The sequence below is a fragment of the Symphalangus syndactylus genome, chromosome X (assembly GCF_028878055.3).
Source record: "Symphalangus syndactylus isolate Jambi chromosome X, NHGRI_mSymSyn1-v2.1_pri, whole genome shotgun sequence".
Taxonomy (NCBI): domain Eukaryota; kingdom Metazoa; phylum Chordata; class Mammalia; order Primates; family Hylobatidae; genus Symphalangus; species Symphalangus syndactylus.
In genome coordinates, this window is record NC_072447.2 from 29,231,431 (window position 1) to 29,237,811 (window position 6,381).

A 6,381-nucleotide genomic window follows, 5' to 3' on the forward strand; every position below is an offset into this window, starting at 1 on the left:
AGAAGGCAAGCTTCAGACAGAATTTTGGAAGTATGTGGTTTATTGAAGTGAAGAAGTGCTCTCGGGAGAAAAGGGGTATATATTCAAAAGAAAACACACCTTTCTACCAAAAAGACATATACACTTTCGTGTCAAATGTAGCACTATTCACAATAGCAGAGATGTGGAATCAACTTACGTGCCCATCAATGGTGGACTAGATCAAGAAAATGTGGTACATATACACCATGGAATACTAGATAGCCATAAAAAAGAACAAAATCATGTCCTTTGTAGCAACATGGATGCAGCTGCAGGCCATTATCCTAAGTGAATTAATGTAGGAACAGAAAACCAAATACCCCATGTTCTCACCTGTAAGTGGGAGCTAAACATTGAGTACTCATGGATATAAAGATGGCAAAAATAGAAACTAGGGACTATTAGAGTGGGATGGGAGGGGTACAAGGGTTTAAAAACTATCTGTTGGGTACTCTGGTCAGTACCTAAGTGACGGGATCAATCATACCTCAAACCTCAGCATCATGTAATATGCCCCAAAACAAACCTGCACATGCACCTGAATCTAAAAGTTGAAAATAATAATTTCCATAATAATAATAATAATTTTTGTTTATTGATGAGTAGTATCCCATCATGTGGACCATGGCTTAATTATTTACTTGTTGAAAGATGTTTGTTCTGTGTCCAGTGTTTTGGGTATTATTAATAATGCTGCCACAAATATTCATTCAGGTTTTGTGTGAACATAGCCATTTCTCTGAGATAATGCTCAATGTAGCCCCTTCTAAGGTATAAAAATCTCGTTAACTATGTGGCAAAGCACTCTAGAATTGCAGGGTTGAAGGGGCTCTTAGAAGTCCAACTCCAAGCCATTAGCCTTAAAATAAAAGTTTTTAAGCTTTTCTGTGAGAGCTTATATGAGTGCCCAGAGGTATCAGAGTGAAGCTGAAAACTTTAACAGGCAACATTCATCTAGAGAGTTCATATTTCTGAAACCTGGAACAGTCAATCAAGTTCCTTTTAGGGTAAATAAAAGAGTCTCGCTTTAAATGAGCTGAAGCAAAGTTTTAAAGCACATACAGTACTTGGAATCCCAGCAGCAGGAAACAGAAACCCTGACCTGAAGAACAAAGGTAGTTTCCCTTTTGTCTCCGTTTCTCTCCCACTATATGATAGCATATGGTCTCTCAGGACATCTTCTCCCTGCTCATGTATTTTACTCTCTTTTTCTTTCCTCAACTCTCTTTGTTTCTTTGTGTTCAGTGTCACCCCTCCACAGACCCTGGATTAACATGCCCTCAGTTTAAGCCAGACACAGAGGATTTCTATCCTTTTGTGAATCCTGAGTCTTATTTTTTTTACAAGAGCACAAATCCACTTTTATTTATTTACTTTTCATTAGTTTAAATCCTTGAGGGACACAGCATCACACGGATTTTGTGTCCAATGGCCTTAGCAGGAGGATTGCTTTGGAATTTGGAACAAACCGTGCCACTGTTTCCATGGGCCTGAATTACCTTTCCCCAGATTATTATGGCTTTGTTTGGTTTACTGCCAGGAATTGCTGTGTTGTTCTTCCCTTTGTATACATCAGCACATTTCTTGCCCTAATAGAATTCAGTTTCATCTCAGGCATAAACACCTTCAATTTTAAGAAGAAATGTATGCTCCCTTTGGTTCGAGAGACCCCACTTATAGACAGCAAAAATGGCCTTGGACCATAGCCTTCCAGACATCTTTGCCTTTTAGAAGTCCTGTTCCCAACAGGTCTCCACAGGCTGCAAGATGGTGGAAGGAATCTGATTCTTACTTTCTAGGACAGAAAATATGGTTGCCCTAGCTTGGTACATATGTTGTCCTCTAACAGTCAGCAGTGACCAGTTGCTTGGAGTGACAATGAGGCACTTATCACAGAGAACTGATATGGCTGTCACTTTTGTGGGTGAATATTCATGGGCAGGTCAAATCCACAACTAGTAGTCTACTCAAAGCCTTATGTTAATTGTGTAGTTACATGGCATTTTGTTAAAATATAATATTCCCTCCCTTAGGGGATTTAGGGGTCGAATCTCAAGTTGAAATGAAGTGTTTGTGTTACATCTTAAAATGATGAAATCCACATAGATGCATTCCACTTACATTATTCTTAAAATCTACCTTTACCCAATTCAGGCCTTTTGGAGGGTCCAACAACAAAGCAAAACAAGGTGAGAACAGCGCCACATTCTGTCCCATCCCTATACAGAATCAGCGCCAACCACCTTTGGCCCACACATTATCGGACATCTTTGGATGAGGACGGTACTTCAGTTTTGAGTACACTTTTCTTGCAATTTGTAAAGGCAAGAAATAGAGCTGGAGAAAGGCATCTAGAAACACTTGCTTTCGATTGACTAAGCTTTTATCTATATATGAATTCCTCAAATAGATATAATAATGTAAATATATACAAATGTTTATATATATACAGTGTTGTCCTGAAGACTAAATGAGATGACACATGTAAAACACTTAGAACAATGCCTGGCACTAAGTAACATGTCAAATGTTAGCTATCATGTGGCAACATCTTAGCACCATCAGCAGTTGAGGTTCTCAAGAAGCGAAATGTAATCCAGCATATAAACAGAACCAAAGACAAAAACCACATGATTATCTCAATAGATGCAGAAAAGGACTTTGACAACATTCAACAACCCTTCATGCTAAAAACTCTCAATAAATTAGGTATCGATGGGACGTATCTCAAAATAATAAGAGCTATCTATGACAAACCCACAGCCAATATCACACTGAATGGGCAAAAACTGGAAGCATTCCCTTTGAAAACTGGCACAAGACAGGGATGCCCTCTCTCACCACTCCTATTCAACATAGTGCTGGAAGTTCTGGCCAGGGCAATCAGGCAGGAGGAGGAAATAAAGGGTATTCAATTAGGAAAAGAGGAAGTCAAATTGTCCCTGTTTGCAGATGACATGATTGTATATCTAGAAAACCCCATCGTCTCAGCCCAAAATCTCCTTAAGCTGATTAGCAACTTCAGCAAAGTCTCAGGATACAAAATCAATGTACAAAAATCACAAGCATTCTTGTACACCAATCACAGACAAACAGAGAGCCAAATCATGAGTGAACTCCCATTCACAATCACTTCAAAGAGAATAAAATACCTAGGAATCCAACTTACAAGGGATGTGAAGGACCTCTTCAAGGAGAACTACAAACCACTGCTCAATGAAATAAAAGAGGATACAAACAAATGGAAGAACATTCCATGCTCATGGGTTGGAAGAATCAATATCGTGAAAATGGCCATACTGCCCAAGGTAATTTATAGATTCAATGCCATCCCCATCAAGCTACCAATGACTTTCTTCACAGAATTGGAAAAAACTACTTTAAACTTCATATGGAACCAAAAAAGAGCCTGCATCGCCAAGTCAATCCTAAGCCAAAAGAACAAAGCTGGAGGCATCACGCTACCTGACTTCAAACTATACTACAAGGCTACAGTAACCAAAACAGCATGGTACTGGTACCACAACAGAGACATAGATCAATGGAACAGAACAGAGCCCTCAGAAATAATGCCGCATATCTACAACCATCTGATCTTTGACAAACCTGACAAAAACAAGCAATGGGGAAAGGATTCCCTATTTAATAAATGGTGCTGGGAAAACTGGCTAGCCATATGTAGAAAGCTGAAACTGGATCCCCTCCTTACACCTTATATAAAAATTAATTCAAGGTGGATTAAAGACTTACATGTTAGACCTAAAACCATAAAAACCCTAGAAGAAAATCTAGGCAATACCATTCAGGACATAGGCGTGGGCAAGGACTTCATGTCTAAAACACCAAAAGCAATGGCAACAAAAGCCAAAATTGACAAATGGGATCTAAGTAAACCAAAGAGCTTCTGCACAGCAAAAGAAACTATCATCAGAGTGAACAGGCAACCTACAAAATGGGAGAAAATTTTCACAACCTACTCATCTGACAAAGGGCTAATATCCGGAATCTACAATGAACTCAAACAAATTTACAAGAAAAAAACAAACAACCCCATCAAAAAGTGGGCAAAGGACATGAACAGACACTTCTCAAAAGAAGACATTTATGCAGCCAAAAAACACATGAAAAAATGCTCATCATCACTGGCCATCAGAAAAATGCAAATCAAAACCACAGTGAGATACCATCTCACACCAGTTAGAATGGCCATCATTAAAAAGACAGGAAACAACAGGTGCTGGAGAGGATGTGGAGAAATAGGAAGGCTTTTACACTGTTGGTGGGACTGTAAACTAGTTCAACCATTGTGGAAGTCAGTGTGGCGATTCCTCAGGGATCTAGAACTAGAAATACCATTTGACCCAGCCATCCCATTACTGGGTATATACCCAAAGGACTATAAATCATGCTGCTATAAAGACACATGCACACGTATGTTTATCACGGCACTATTCACAATAGCAAAGAGTTGGAACCAACCCAAATGTCCAACAACGATAGACTGGATTAAGAAAATGTGGCACATATACCCCATGGAATACTATGCAGCCATAAAAATGATGAGTTCATGTCCTTTGTAGGGACATGGATGAAACTGGAAAACATCATTCTCAGTAAACTATCGCAAGGACAAAAAACCAAACACTGCATGTTCTCACTCATAGGTGGGAATTGAACAATGAGAACTCATGGACACAGGAAGGGGAACATCACACTCCAGGGACTGTTGTGGGGTGGGGAGAGGGGGAGGGACGGCATTAGGAGATATACCTAATGCTAAATGACGAGTTAATGGGTGCAGCAAACCAACATGGCACATGGATACATATGTAACAAACCTGCACATTGTGCACATGTACCCTAAAACCTAAAGTATAATAATAATAGAAAAAAGAAAAGCAAAGAAAAGAAGAATAGTCTAACCTAGGAAATTTCTACTTAAATCATCCTACAAATATTGATCACCTACTATATGGCAGGCATCATGCTAGGCACAAATGATAAAGTTATTAGCAAAGATAGAACTCATGATCTCTCCTCTACAAACTATGATGTTTTCATAGTTTGTCAAAGATAGTCAAAGATATTAAAATATTTCAGATCAATTATGCATCCTTTTATAAAGAAAGAAGCTCAACTCAGGTTACATCCTCGTGATAATTTTTGAGTCCTATTTATTATAGGGAAATATTCAAACTCTACTGTCAGGTTTCATCATATCTCTCTAAAAAGGTTTTTTTTTAAAAAAAAAAACCCCACACTATGTCATTAATGATTCTCTTATAATTTTTATTAGCTGCATAAGATTCTGGTGAATACACATAACACTTAATTCTTCCTATTGGGTATCTAGGGTATTTTAAATTTTTAGATAAAACTAAAAACCCCACATAGTCCACCTTTAGCATTATATGGGTAAATATTTGAGTGTATTACTAATTGTTTCCCTAGGAAAAGGTTTTAGAAATTGAATTGTTAGGTCAATGGATATAAATACATTTAACAAGTTTCCCACACACAAAGATTGCGTTAATTCTCAATACCACAAAGCAGTGTATTAGAGTGTCTGTTTTTCCACATTGTCCTCATCACTGAGAATTACTGACCCTTTCATTCCTTTCTAATTTCGTGGGTGAAAAATAGTATCTTGCTATAAAAGCAGTTTGCATTTTTAAAAATTTAGCAAGGGTAAACCTTAAAAATACATTTGTAGGTACATCATTTCAGTGAATTTCTTATTCATTTGTTTTCATTGAAATTTTTGTGTACTTTATACATTAGTACTATTCACTATTTTTTTGAGACAGGGTCTTGCTGTCTTGCTCTGTTGTCCAGGCTGGAGTTCAGTGGTGCAATCGTGGCTCACTGTAGCCTCAACCTCCTGGGCTCAAGCAATCCTCCTGTCTCAGCCTCCTGGGTAGCTGGGACTACAGGTGTGTACCAGCACTCCCAGCTAATTTTTTAATTAATACTATTAATTCATCTATTATACATGTTGCAAATTTGTTTCTTAATTGATTACATGCTTTTAAAATTATGTTTTTTGACAAAGTTTTTTTATGTTTTGTTTTACTTTGTGAAGTCAAATAAATCTAGTTTTTTCATTTATGCTTTGCCTTTATTGTCATAGAAATGCAACAGAACCTGTAAATTTTGTTTATGGTTTGTCTAGATTAGCAAAGTGGAACTTCGCATTTAATCAATATAAACAATAGAAGAAAATTAAAATGTACTACATGTATCCTAAATGTTATACACATTCTATTTTCTTATTCTCTAATACATTTAACTCTTATACTTCAGAGTGTGCTATGATTAGGCCTATTTTTACAGAGGAGAAAACAGGCTAGGGGAAAATAT

The 6,381-nt window shown here is 37.5% G+C and overlaps 1 pseudogene; it reads right to left on the reverse strand.

Moving 5' to 3' along the window:
* Window positions 1-1,406: 1,406 nt before the first annotated feature.
* Window positions 1,407-1,739, reverse strand: LOC129476280 (large ribosomal subunit protein eL33-like; annotated as a pseudogene).
* Window positions 1,740-6,381: the final 4,642 nt, after the last annotated feature.